The sequence below is a fragment of the Cryptomeria japonica genome, chromosome 9 (genome assembly GCF_030272615.1).
Source record: "Cryptomeria japonica chromosome 9, Sugi_1.0, whole genome shotgun sequence".
Lineage (NCBI taxonomy): Eukaryota > Viridiplantae > Streptophyta > Pinopsida > Cupressales > Cupressaceae > Cryptomeria > Cryptomeria japonica.
In genome coordinates this window covers 671,497,690-671,510,883 of record NC_081413.1, presented here as the reverse complement: position 1 = coordinate 671,510,883, position 13,194 = coordinate 671,497,690, and positions in this window count along the sequence as shown.

Here is a 13,194-nt window from a genome sequence, read left to right as displayed (position 1 = left end):
TTAGAGAATATGAATTTCTAAAGTGACAAAGGGGACTTTAAGGGGATGCCACACCATTATCCAGGGAAGGTCAATGAGAAATCCTGACCTTCTATTGAAAGATCAACAAATGAAATTCAAAATTGGTGCCAACAACTACCTCTATCCAGCATGAATGAATTAATGGCGTCATAATAAAATGAGAATTGAATGGCATTTTTCATACCTTGCATACAAAGAGAATTCAAATAATTCTAGGCAAGAAGAAAAGCGATTTCTAGTATTCCAGTGTGCCTTCCAAGCAATTTAAGTAACAAAGAAAACCAGTAAGTGATTATGTCCTGCTTGTGCACATTATCAAATTGTTGCAATGGTATTTTGAGTTGTCTATGTGTGTTCCCTAGGGGTCAATAGGTTTTACTCTTGCATTTGCTTTTTGAACCGTTTCTTAGTCTCAAGTGTTAAAAATGGCCTCCCCTATTAAGAAATTTGTTGTCCCTATTGAAGCAAGCTCATCAATCCCTGTTACTGAGACTACGCATGTGGGTATGGTTGCCCCCATGAAATAAATTGCCAATGCCCCCTCTGTGCAACTAAGCCCTAGAAATGTCCCACAAACATCTGAAGAGGTCGAAGCTAGCTCCCCTCCGAAGGAGAAGGCCAAAAAGAGAAAGAGAAAAATAGTCTGGAAGACTACCACTATTGCTTCTGACAGTGAGTCTTCATATGAGCCTTCTCCCGCTCCTAAACCAAGAAAAATCATTTCAAAGAGGAGGAAGAGCACAAAAAGGCTTCAGCCAAAGTAGCCTCTGCTGAAACCCCATCCCCTGCTACAATTGACCCATCTGCTAAGGAATCCCCAACCCCACAGGGAGAAAACCCTCAGGAGCCAGCCAAGGAGTCTTCTCAAATTAAGGAAAAGACCCCCAAGCCTACAAAGTGCTCCAAGAAATAATCCAAGGGAGATTCATCAGCCTAAAAGGAGAAACCATTAGCACACCTCCCACTCCTCTTGTTCCCTCTATGACCACTGAAGAATTGCAATATGAGGTCGAGAAGAAATTGGAGGAGAGTGCAAAGAGGCCAACTAGACAAACCATGATCCTGCACCAGGACTTGCTTGAATTGTTTGAAGGATCCACAATGCAGGATCATCTGAGAAATGTTTTCATTGATAATGAGTCAGGGTGTAGGGATGCCATAATAAAGGAAAGGGGCTGGTACATTTTCCATTCTTTCTATGGTAACAGAGACAAGGCCATCCCAGTGTGCAACCCTTCAACGTTGAATTTGGGCAAATTAGTGGTGCCCAATATTTTTGTGGAACCAATTCTCATAAGGTAACTAGCAACTGCATATGATATTCCAAGTTTGACTATTAGAACTGCAGAAGGCTATGTCCTACTAGACATCTCTCCTGGGTCCATCATTGAATGTTTTGGGCTAGATAAGTCTTCCCTCACATGCATAAACATGGACAACTTGAAGAGAGATTATGAGAAAAAGAAGGAAAGGTACATAAAATACCTTGTTCCTCATTTCATGAGGAAAATCTACAAGGATTCATGCAATTATGTCCTGCCATCTGAAAGGGAGCCCTTCATGCTTGATTGCTTTGATCCATACTTTGTTAAAACTTATTATGCACTAGGGCAGGCCCTTGGAGTTGATTGCAGGCTCACAAAATTGCCTGTTGATTTTATGATGATGGATATTAATATTCAACACCCTTCAATAAATGAATTGTATGATTTTGCAAGTGTTATTCATGATAGGATTCATGAGGGGCTGATGAAGGCTAATAATAAAGATGTCAAATTACAATTCATGCACTATTCTTTTGTTTGTCATTTGATTCTTTATCATAACAAAGCATACTAGGACCCAGAGTTGAGAATAAGGACCAATGATCCCTTCACATGGTTCTCATGGCCAGTGCAAAGATGGACTCAGGCATGGGACAAGGGGTCCAAATTTGGTGACTATTGTGTCACTAATATATTTGGCCTAAAATTCTGACGGAGAAGGTATATTGTGACCAATTTTTAGTTTTTTTGAAAAAATGCCCAAATTCGTCGGAATTCCGACAATAATTTCATATTTGGTTTCGACAGAGAAGGTAATAAAATTTGATTTTTTTTGAAAAAAAGTGCCCATGTTCATCGAAATTCTAACGAACACGGGCATTACTTTAAAAAAAAACAAAAAACACCGCAATTCATTTTAAGCCAAAGCGATCTCACGCAAGCTTGGCGTCAACCTCTGGAAACCCTGCGTGCAATCTCCTAAAAGGTTAGGCTCCACTTCATATGAATTTTGTATATGAATTTTTATTTTGGGGTTGCACATTATCGATTTCATTTTGCATATGAATTTTGCATATGAATTTTGGACCTATTGCACATATATGATCGCCAACAACATTTATATAAGAACTCTATGACTACTATACACACTTGAATTACTCTCCTTTATCTCATAAGTCTTCTAACAAATTAAATCTTCTTATGCCTTAAGCTTTCTATCTTGAATATACAAACCCTAGTGCCCAATTTGCTCAATCTAGCTACATGCACCTGCCAGGGCTTCCTCTGATACACCCACCTTAATAGATGCCTCCACCAAACCACAACTTATATTTTCCAAATTTCCTAACAAATCCCTACAAATAGACCTAGGTGAATCTTTGTAGAAGGTCTCAGGAGATGTGATCTACACAAAAATATTAAGAGAGATATATACATGCACCATTGGAGGAAATCAACCACAATAGCTTTGAGCCACTCCGAGGAGAGCACTTGCAGAGAAATAATGAGTATAAACTAGAATATGCAAGGGTTGCAGAGAAGAAGCTTGATGTCTTTAAGTATTTCTTGGACTTCACCCAAGAACATGAGTGAGTTCACCTGTTTCTAAGCCGCCTCCATGATAAATTCCTATACCTAGACAAACCATAGAAGATCACAAAGAAATATAGTCAAGAGATCATTGGGTTGATGGAAGAAGGATCCCACCACCTAATAAAGGCATGGAGAAAATGAAGGTCGAAAAGCTTACTAGAGCAAAGTTTGATGGTAGGATCTTAAATGTTAGCAGCATTTTTAATAAAGGGGTTCTTTATGATATGAAGGCAATTGCTTACAAAGTATAATACACAAAATGGGAAGGCATGATCATAGTGGTTGCAATGCATTATTAACAAAGGGATTCTTTATGCTACCCTCTCTCGGGGGAGGTTGGGATCCTCAGCAGAAGAATGGTATCTATTCTAGAAGCTCTAGGAAATTGAAAAGGGTTGCTACTATCTATATTAGCAAGATAGAGGCTAGCATTAGCTAGAGTATATAGTAGTATCAACAATAAATGCTAGATCATTCTCTGCAAAGAATCAAAATTCTATTCTCAATAACTTTGCAGTCATACAATAATAATTTTAGCCTTTTCATTGGTCTACCTTACAACATAATGTTTCTTTGTATTCTATACAAATCTTTACAAACTTACATTCTACCCATGCTTTCACTTTGCTCCTCTGGCTAAGGATCCCAACATTTGGTTCTCTTTTGGTACAATACCAACCCACCTTGATTGTGTTATCTTCTCCCCTCTGCACAACCTCCACACAATAATTTATGTATTTCTTCATAATCTGCATCTTTTGTTTCTTATCCTTCTTGGTCGATCCTCTAACTTTATTCCTCTTGGGCTGCTTCTACAAACCACAAAGCCACACCACCTCCTCTTAGTTCACTACTCCACAATCACCCCTCTTGTGCATCCCTTCACTAATCATTTGGTCTAATCATTGCCCATTAATACTCATTTTCTTTACCTTTCTTTTGAAAAAAAATGCATTGGTCATTCTTGAAGACCAATCGATTCAGATTATTTTTAGCTTAAATGTTTGTGGATGATATGTATAGATTCACTTATAAGGTGTTGTTTGTGGACGGAGAGGAAGTAGGTTGTAATATTTTTTGATGGATGTTATTATTTATTTTGACGACTTATAAGGTGTTTTTTTTTGTTGAACATGAGGTCAAGAGGAATTTTCTTATGTTCTCTTAGCACATTGCTTGATTTTCAAATACAAGAGTACAAGATTTAATTTCAACAATTTGACCTATTTCTGCATGATTTGATTGTATTATTTGTATTTAATTTTTTCTGTAAAGAATTAGGAAATATAGTGTTTAGTTATAGAACAAATTTTTGGGGTAAAACTTGTAGCATTTTGATTGATATTTACATTTAGTAATATAGAGTTTATTACTGATTCCTTACCTATGCCACAACTTATGCGTGTCGATAAACTTTAGAGATTTTTCTCAATTGGATCTTGTATTTTCTCTTGTTCGTGAAGTTGCTATAGATAAAAAATATGACAATGGTAATGATGGTTGGGAGCCTCTCATGGATACTTTGGACCTTGCTAATGTATGAGGCAAAACAAATGACTAGGGCTAACCTCCTCCTCTTATTTGTCTTGTTATAATTGTTTTTTTGTTTTGAGCTATTGTCTTGTTTGGAATTTGGGATGTGACTCTTTCCACTTACCTTTCTTTTTGTGAATATGCATAACACTATTTTGGAAATGATAATATAGATCCTCATCCATTAAAAAATAATTATAATGGTAAAATTCATAGACCTTGTGTCGGGTCCTCAAAGCCTAGAGTAAGGAGTTTGAAGCCTAGATACATTGATTTGGCCTTGTGGCGATCAATGAGTGTTGACCCAATAGGAGAAGTCTTGAGACTAACAATTTTGGAAGTGTGGTATTGTTGAGAGCCAACACTTAGGGGTGAACCCTGTCTTCACAAATTATGATCAGTTGCCATGATACTTGACCCTATCCTCGTGGTGTTTGTAGACACCTAAAAATGTCTCATTAATTCTACACTAATTATTCATCTATTTAATTAAGTAATTCTTTAATTATTTGATTAAACTAACTATTTTTTCTAATCACCGCCCTTCAACACTTCTAATTATTCTATTTCTATTCTCAAATCATTTTAATCGGTTAACCCTATCTCAATTATTAATTAAATATCAATTATTTAATTAATTATAACCGTTTCCTTAGTTAAATAATCTTTATTATTTAATTAAATTTCTATTTCCTAAGTATAAATAATTTCATTTAAATTATTTAAATTAATTAACTTATTCCTCCAAATCCCCAAATTCGAATTTCACTTCATTTCAATTAATTTCATATTTCCAAATTCACATTTTCCCCAAATCTGAATTTCAGTTAATTTCATGTGCATTTCAACATTCGAATGACCAAATTCAAATTCAAGTTGAAAATGAAAATGAAATTCAATTTCAAATTCCTACAACACATGCTAAAATCAGAACTCGTTGATCAAATCAGTTAACTCGTCAATCATCCTTTTTTACTCAAAATCAATTCAGTCTTCTAATCAATCAATTCAGTCATCTCCCCAATCTATTCAGTTCACTAATCAATCAAGTGAGTTGACTAATCCATCTATTCAGTTCACTCTTTAATCAATCCAATTGACTACTCAATCAAATGAGTTAACAAATCAATCAATTCAGTTCACTAATCAATCAATTTAGTTGTCTCCCAATCAACACTTGAGTTCTATTTCTCACCTCTTTTGTGTTGAAAATCTATAAATTCAACCTCTTTTCATCAATTCAAGCTAGCTTTTCTAGAATCACATAATCACAGTCTTCAAAGTATTTGTATGCAGGAAATTGGTACAATACCTGAGAGCCATCAACCACTCAAATTGGAGAAGCACAATGTAAGCAAAGATGCAAAATGAGGGAGTTCTTATTTGAATTCATTCTTTATTTCGTATTGATTTTCATTGATTATGTTTTTTTGTTTGTTAATTAGTTCAAAATTTTTGATTCATTCTTATTTGCTAATTAGCTTAATACATTCATGACATTCAGGCGTAGAAACAAATGGTGAACCCGACGTGAAACATTCTAACCTTCGTTTTTTGTTTTGACAAATTTTGTAGATCCATACGTGCACAGGAAGCTGGATATCGCAATTACATATGCAGAAATTTGCAATTGCCTATAACATGTCCCAATTGCTATGACATCATATCGCAATTGCTCAGACAAGATATTGCAATTGCTTAAATAGATCGCAATTTCTCTAAAGGATTGCAAATTTAAAATTTCTTGTGTCATTTTTGCATGATTTTATCTTGCGCATCCAACCCTGTAATTTTGTCAAATTCTGGAAAAGTTGATTTCTGCATATAAAATCTATCTAATCCAATGGCAGGAAAGGTGACATTCTAAATTTTAGGTGCAAGAAAGGCAAAGCGGAATAAGGAAACAACAAAAGGCTTATCAAAGACTTCTAAACCCTGAAAGGGAGCTCTGTGAGATCAAAGAAAAAGAGGAGATCGCTCAATATCACAGAACCATCCATCTCTTTTTAACCAAATACAAATTCTTTGATGAAATTTACGTGTTGGCTCACGTAGTGTGGAACAATATCATTTTAGAATAACTCTTCTATCTTCTGTCTTTTTCTTATGATTTTCTGTTAAAAGTTCAAAAACTCAAAGAAGAAGAAGAAGAAGTTGCAATTGCTATCACATCATATCCCAATTGATCAGTCACCATGTCGCAATTGCTTACACAGTAATTCGCAATTGATGGTTTATCATGTCGCATTTGATATGATATCAATTCACATTTGATTAGTAGTTTAGTCACATTTGATAGATTTAGTTTTTCATTTTCTGTTTAGTTACAGTTCTAGTTTATACCAGAATACCTTTCTGTCTGCGAAAAGACAGAACTTTGTAATTTGAAAATTAGGTTGGACAACCTACCGTGTGTTGACTAACATTATAATTTTTCTACAGGGGTAGCCTAGAAACACTTCCTTTTGGTGTCTTAATAAAAGAACAAAACAAATTTCATCATTGCTATGCTGGTTAAAATGAACACCATGTCTGTGTGGACCAACATCTCCACTTAGAATAGAAAGTCATTGCAATGGAAGGTTAAAACAAAACTTTGCTTTTTGTGTCTCGAGGAGATAGGTATTATGCTCTCCCCTTCGATGGGTGATCAAAAACCCAGACTCTCTTCCTTCATATTTCTCTTTTTTTTTACAATTAAATCCTTTAGAAGGCCTGCCCTCTCGAGTTTCCCTTAGGGCGCCATTAAGGCTGGTGAGGGGGGAACAACCTAAGTGGCCAACGACTAAAGCCAAGTAATGCAAGCCACTATAATCAAATGCGTATGTGATGAAAATCATGTGCGGTGAGTGTTACATGTTGTCACAACCGTGTTATGCCTCCCTCGGTGCCTATACGGTGCACTAAAATCTATAGAGTATAACCTCTATAGACTAGGAAACCTCCCTCAACGGAGTGTAAAATGCTGCTGATTGTGACCACTCGAATGAAACCTTGTCTAAACACCATAGAAATTAGAAGCCAAGCTGAGTCAGTAACCAGACACTTATTTTATCATAGTGCAAGGGTGGGGAAGAATCTGCCCCCAAGACACTCACCATAAATCTCCCAGGATAATGAACAAATTGAGGAGCAATCTTCTTTGATCTAATTTCCAAAAAAAGGCAAAAAAATTGGCACACCCTAGGGTGTGACATAGTTGTTTGAGTTGACAGAGTATCAAGATGTGGGTTGTGATAATACTTGTGACCTTTTGACATTAGGAGAGTCTGTTTGATATTGAATAGCCCAAATACAACGAAAACAAAATGGGGTCTTGAAAAAGATTCCAACATTCATGAAAATCTTAAAAACTTTCCTAAACAATTGCTATATTCATGGTTTTATTCTTTTTGATGTGACTGTTGGGCCCTTTGCTATACTTAAACAAATTCAAAACATTGCGAGATACAAATCAAAACAAACTCAAAAGTTTCAAGTGTTCAACAAGATCAAAACTTCAACAAGAAAAACAAGTGCAAAAAACAAAACTAACGTTAGAAGCGAACCTTTTCGACAAATTCAAAATTGATGAAAATATTACTTTCAAGTGATCATATATCCTAGGTATTAAATTCATGTAGAATCTCCATTAGAATCATCACACAAAGTCCTCACACAAGTCATTTCACCAAAATACCTTAAGATTAGTGTCACATCAGATTATAGGAATCATACCTAAGTCCATGGGTATTAGAGGAGATGGAGAATCCCCATTCGAACAACCAAATCTTGGACCAAACACTGACCAATTACAAATAATTGATGGATTAGATAACCTCACTTGGGAAGTAAGAGACAATCATGTCCAATATGATATAGTTGAGGCTGTCATAGATGATGAAATCCGAAAGTCTATTCGCCTTGATGAGAAACTAAGGAAAAAGATACAAAAAGCAGCTCAAAAAGAAGCCATTAGACAATTGGTAGAGAAGACCATAGCAACATTCCTCAAACCGTGTTAGAAAAAGAAAACATGTCCATCATTTTAGGTATCATTCATTCATTCCTAGAGTCTGCATTGTCTGCATAGTAATCTTCAACGCATAGGTCTAAAAGGAAATGATCAATTCCTATTTGAACAACCAAAACTTGGGACAAACAACATTCAATTAGAAATAATTGACGATTTAAATACCCTTGGTGAAGAATTGATAATTGATCAAAACCAATACAACATAGTCTAGGCTATCATAGATGAAGAAGTTCAAAAGTCAGTACAGATAGACATAGACCTAGAAAACCGAATTAAAGAAGAGGCAAAATTTGAAGTTTTCTAGCAATATGCTGAAAATCTCGTGTCCGAATTTTGAAATCCTAGATAGCAAGTCATCATCATAGATCATGTTGTTTGCATTGTAGGGTGTCATAGAAACATATTTAGTTGCATTTAACCAAGTCTTGCATACACATCTTAGAGAGTCAAGATCACTTCAAAGCAATATTCATGACATTAACGCGTGCTCAAAAGGCAAAAAATCAAATGGATCCTAACAATGACCCCTTGGTCAACCCTACATGGAGTATGGATCTATCCACACAACAACAAACAGAGGGTTACACACCCCCAACAATATCAATAAACCTAAACAATATGCCTTCCCTTGATGAAATACAACATAATTTGACAAAGGAAGAGCTCGAAGCAGCCCAACAAGATCCCACAACATTAATGATTCTCAACGCTCTCATTAATAGTGACAGAGATAGATATGTCGCTCTCTTAGTACAAAATGGGGCCAAACTACACTAGGGGTAGATATTTCAACAATACTGCCACAAGGCATGACATTAAACCAGAATATACCTCAAATATCCGTTACAATGCAAACACAAGCAACAATTGCAACAACAACACAAGGTATATCTTAAAATGCAAATATGGCTACAACCTCAATACAGTCAATAGTGACACCACCAAGTGCCAATATTATAACATGAGCAACACCAAATATGCCTACAACCTCAATAGAGTCAACAATGACACCACCAAGTGCCAATCTTACAACATGGGCAACGCCAAATATGACGTTACAAGCTCCAATATCTCACACCACTACCTTGGCAAATATAACTCAATCAACAGTCTCAGTTGGTTCCACCTACAATAGCCATAATATGAATCCATGGACAACAAACTTGGCTCAGCCAAATTATACTCCGCAATTTGCATACTTCACACTTCCTGTTGGGACTTATGGGACACAATTACCTAGTTTGTCTACATTTCAACAAGCTTTAAGGTACTCAAATACTATTCCTTTTTTAGGGAACATTCATCAAGTCAACACAGCAATAACCCAAACAAAACTTCTGACTCAACAAATGGAGAACCTATAAAAGAAAATGGCCAGTATACAAGCAGGGAATGATAAAAAGAGTTATACAATGGAAGATCTTTGTCCTTATCCTTTTGACAGAAAACTATACATGCCACCTTTTCCCCCACATTTTGAAACGCCAAAATTTGACAAATATAGAGGGAAAGGAGATCCTCGAGATCATATAAGAGAATTCTTCATGGCATGCATTGAAGGAGCTCACAATGATACATACTTGATGAGATTATTTTCAAAAAGCCTGGGAGGGACAACATTAGAATGGTTTTTGCACCTTCTACCAAAAATTACTTCATGGGGAGAATTAGCTGAGTTATTTATATCCAACTTTACCTTCAACATAGATAATCCAATCACATTAATGGATTTATGTGCAATGAAACAAAAAGAAGGTGAGACTTTCACCATATTCTTATGAAGATGGAGAGGCCTATATCATAGATGTCTTAGTCACATCCCTGAAGCAGAACATGTAGACATTTTTAATGAAAATCTTGTGCCTCTGATTAAATATCCATTACAAATGCAATGCCTGAATAATTTCAAAGACATAACAGAAAAAGGCATCAAATGTGAGAAAGGTCTATTAGAACAAGGGATATTGAAACACCAAAAGGATAGCGTACCAACCACGAACAGAAGCAATGAAAGATCAAAATTTTGGTCTAGAAACAAAAATGTCACAAACGATGGATTTGTCGACACACGCATTGTGAATAGTGATCAACCAACAATATCTTTACAAGGACCAACTGATAAGAACCAGTCTCAGACAAATGACACCAATGTACTACAATCAAATAATCCAAGGCCTCCAAGGATAGGCGCACCTAGAAGGAACTTCACACCCCTTGGAGAACTTATTGAATCAACACTGAAGAAGTTGATACAGAGAAATGCTATAACTTTACCAGAAGCTAGGCCATATGAACCAGGTCCATTTAAGCCTGCTTTGTGGAATGACAATGACTTCTGCAAATATCACTGTAATAAGGGTCACAAGATAGTAACCTGCTACAAATTGAAGAACCTCATCCAAGATCTCATAGATCAAGGTGACATTACAGTGGATAATAAAGCACCAAATATAAATCATACCATTTTCAAAGACCCTTTTGTCAAACATGACAAAGGAAAGGCTTCCATTTCTAATGCACAAGACAATACTGCCAATTATACCAATGTAGCATTTGACTATACCATTAACACGCTAAGTAAAGGACATGAACTGGTAGCTACAATCACAGTGAATCCTAGAAACAGAGATTGTGTCATCATTACAAGGAGTACCTCCAAACCAACCTTCAATAACTAGCAACTATAATATGGTGGATCAATTGAAGAGAACTCCAACCCAAATTTCATTATTTGAGTTGTTGCGCATATCACCAGCCCATAAAGTAGTCTTGGATAAACCCTTACAAGATTCAGTTGTTGCTAGGGACATTCATGAGAACGCATTTCAATCAATGGTGGCAAACTTGATAGCTTGAAAGGTCACATTCACTGAACATGATGTTCCTGCAAACCTACTCATGCATAATGATCAATTGCACTTAGAAGCTTTCATTGACCGAAAAAAGGTTCGAAGAGTACTAATAGATGGTGGCGCAAGCCTCAACATATGCACTCTACATTCGATCAAAGCTTTGGGATATTCTGAACATTATATTGACTCCACTAAGAGAATAAATAGAAAATCCTATGACGATGAGGAATGCCCTTCCAAAGGTATGGTGACTTTACCAGTACAAGTGGAACCGGCTACGACAAATATCGCCTTTCAAGTACTAGACAGAGAATTGGTGACTTTACCAGTACAAGTGGAACCGGCTACGACAAATATCGCCTTTCAAGTACTAGACAGAGAATTGGGGTACAATATGTTGTTAGGTCGCCCATGGATACATACAATGCAAGTAGTACCGTCAACTTTCCACCAATGTGTAAAGTTCCCATACAATGGTATAGAGATCACTATCCATGGTGACCCAAACCCTTTCCAACATTGTAATCATTTAAGGGCAAGCTCAGACAATCCATGGTAAAGTCACCAAAGGTATGGTGACTTTACCAGTACAAGTGGAACCGGCTACGACAAATATCGCCTTTCAAGTACTAGACAGAGAATTGGGGTACAATATGTTGTTAGGTTGCCCATGGATACATACAATGCAAGTAGTACCGTCAACTTTCCACCAATGTGTAAAGTTCCCATACAATGGTATAGAGATCACTATCCATGGTGACCCAAACCCTTTCCAACATTGTAATCATTTAAGGGCAAGCTCAGACAATCAAGTACCAAATAATCAGGAAACTCCTATTCACCTACAAATGGAATCATTATCAATTAAAGAAACAGAGAAAAATACATCAGCTGCATCTTCTTTGCATATTAAAGAAGTTGGTTGTGGATAATATTCCATTTCGAGCACATCAGACGGCAAACAATCATCATTTTCTCCCAAGTCCTTTGGAAAGCCTCAAAACACAACAATGAAGTAAGATAAAGGAAAAGAAATAGTAAAATATTCATATTCTTGTTCCTTCATTAGATGGGGAGATATACAAGAAGAATATCTAAATAAAGATATAAATAACTGGATATATATAGAGGAGGATGACATGGTAGTACCCAGGATACCTCTACATCAATATGGAAATGACTTCAAGATGTTACAAAAACATGGATATGATGGCACCACAGGGTTAGGAATACAAAAACAAGGAATATTAGAACTTGTTTTACCACATGAAAACCCAAAGAATCAAGGCTTGGGATATAAATATGTGCCACCAATAACAGAAGCTAGACAATGAAAATTTTATATATTGAACAGGCCAAAGGTACCCTAAGATTTCATACCTATAAACCAGCCATCATCAAAGATGGATTTCTTTCCACCTCAAAAAAGAAAGAGACTACCAACATCTCCTATCACAGAATCAGATGGTGAAGACATGAGACAACTCCTATAAGAACCTAACACATAGACATCCAGTAGTATAGTACCCAAACCATTTGTGTAAGCAAACATAGCAACAGATGCAGGCTTAGCACCAACAAATGAACCAAATCCTTGGTTATTATCAATACTTTTTCCAAGAGAAACACCTTTAGCACCTCCATTTGAATCAAATGAAGCAAGATTGCAAAGATTAATACCAGGCTTAAGAAGGGTATCCACAATAAGGAGATCCACTCAAATTCAGTTACCAGAACAAGAGAAGATAAGTGATACAAAATTAGAAGGTGAAACATACATAGAAAGCATCATAGATTCTCATGACTATGAATTTCCATTTGACAATGAAGACAACCATCACCAATATATGATGAAAAAACAACAGATCATAATCAAGTATGCATGATATCTGGATCCTCTAAAATGACAAGAGAC